The following is a 2,245-nucleotide window of genomic DNA, read 5'->3' on the forward strand; positions in this document are numbered from 1 at the left end:
TGTTTACTATTTTTCTCAAGTTAAGCTTATTGATATCTACATTCTGAGTTCTTAAGAATATAGAAACTTTTCTCCAAAACCAAAATTTTCCCAAAATACCAAAAACTTCTTCCTATCTCCTTAAATTCTCCAAACCAACAATTTCTCCAAACCCCCAACCTTGTTTCCAAGACAGGTATACAGCATATTCAGTGGAAGAAGTTGTCTTCTAGACCTTGATCACTTACTTTTACTCACTGAACCATTAATATTATCTGTTTTTCAAAGCATAACTCCAAAATGTTGCTGGAGAACAATCCCAGCCTAAGTAACTGAAATCAATAGTTATTTTGAACAGCACCGATAGTTTCATTCCTTATTTCTCCCTTTTTCAGGATATGATTAATACCCATTTTATCAGTCCTCTTGATCCTGGAAACAAGTATGTTTCTGCAGAAAATTAATGGCAAAATCTATAATGTAGGACTGAATATTGTTTTTAAATCTTGCTTGAGCAACAGTAAGAACACAGCAATCTGTGAGTGTAAGTAGCATAAGGACAAATTGTAACATTTTCCTAGGGATAACTTGTTTAGAAGAGATTTGCAAAACTCATTTTGGGAACATTATAAGTGAAAATGGGGGTGTAAAGGTGAAGAGATTATCTTTTTTCAGCACTGCTGTAAAGTTTCAAATGTGGTAAAAACCATCTGATTCTGGTTGTAATTGTGCTGCAGCTATACCCTTTCCTGGGAATAAGTATAATTGAAGAATGTTGGTCCAGATGATCTTAGTGGTACATTCCAAGCATATAATTCTATGAACCAATGGTATCCATAGAGCAAAAAAGTCAAGATGGCAATTACAACTATGTAATTAAAGTCTTGTCTTTTTGTGCATGTATTGCAGTTGCTATCTTAACATCTGCTGGAGATGTTACAACAGTTAAGTGTGAAAAGCAGTCATAAGTCATTTTTTTCAGTGCCACTATAACTTCAAACAGTCACTAAAACAAACTGTTGACATTTAGGATATCTACAGCAGCAGCAGATGTGCCTATTGTAGCAATCTTCCAAGTAGATCTTGATTCCATTTAGAATTTTCTCACTTTTCTTCAATGCATTTATTCCTTGACCTTTTATAGCAGCCTCAAAGATTGAAGTGAAGATGAAAGAGCAACACCTCACCAAGAACCCATTCTGTATCACAATGCTCTCAAGACCACCAAAGAAAGACCAAGTTAAACAATGACGCATCTAAGGGGCGCCAGGCTTTTATTGCATCCAGGGGAGACTTATTTATTAGGCTCATAAGGGAAAATAAGTATAGTCCTCGACTTACAATCACAATTGTGCCCCAAATTTCTGTTAAGTGAGATATTTGTTAAATGAGTTTTGCCCCATTTTATGACCTTTCTTGCCTCATTTGTTATAAGGGAATCACTGCAGTTGATGTTAGTAACTTGGCTGTTAAGTGAATTGACTTTGTCAGATGGGGATCCCATGACCTTGGGTCACAGCAGTGGTCATAAATCTGAACCAGCTGCTGAGCATCTGAATTTTGATCACATGATCATGGGGTGTGAAAAATGGTGTGAAAAATGGTCATAAGTTCACTGCTCTCAGTGCCCTTGGAACTTTAAACAAATAAATGAACTGTTGTAAATCAAGGACTACCTGTATTCTGCACATTCTTTTAGGAACATCTATGGAGATTTCTTTAGGAATGTTTTTGCCACTTCTGCTCCTGGAGGCTTCATGCCAGAGGAGCACAAGGCACTTCAGAGTAGCCCTCCCCCCATTCTCCTTTACCGATCCCCCGCCCCCGCACGGCTCTCTCCTCCAGTTTCCCCACGACCGCGAATGGCGGCACGATTTACATCCGCAGGCACCGGCAAGCTTATCTAACGCGCCACGGATAGATGAGGAGGAATGATCTTCCCCGCCCCGCTGGTCTCCAGGTCAGGGGTCTCCAACTTCGGCAACTTTAAGCCTGGAGGGCTTCAACTCCCAGAATTCCCCAGCCAGCAAAGAATTCTGGGAGTTGAAGTCCTCCAGGCTTAAAGTTGCCGAGGTTTCCAGGGGGCTGAGGAGAACGCGGCGATTGTTAGCTCGGCTCCCTTCAGGGCTCGGCCGAAGGCAGCCGTTCTAGAAGCATCTCCGTGGAAATCGCGCTTCGGTTCGCGCCTCCTTCTTCTTCTTCTCCCTTATACCCGGCAAGTGGCGGAGAAACGGAAGAGCTTGGACGTTCCCGCGGAAACGGAAGC

Source organism: Pseudonaja textilis, chromosome 3 (assembly GCF_049901715.1).
Source record: "Pseudonaja textilis isolate UNSWEBS1 chromosome 3, rPseTex1.2, whole genome shotgun sequence".
Taxonomy (NCBI): domain Eukaryota; kingdom Metazoa; phylum Chordata; class Lepidosauria; order Squamata; family Elapidae; genus Pseudonaja; species Pseudonaja textilis.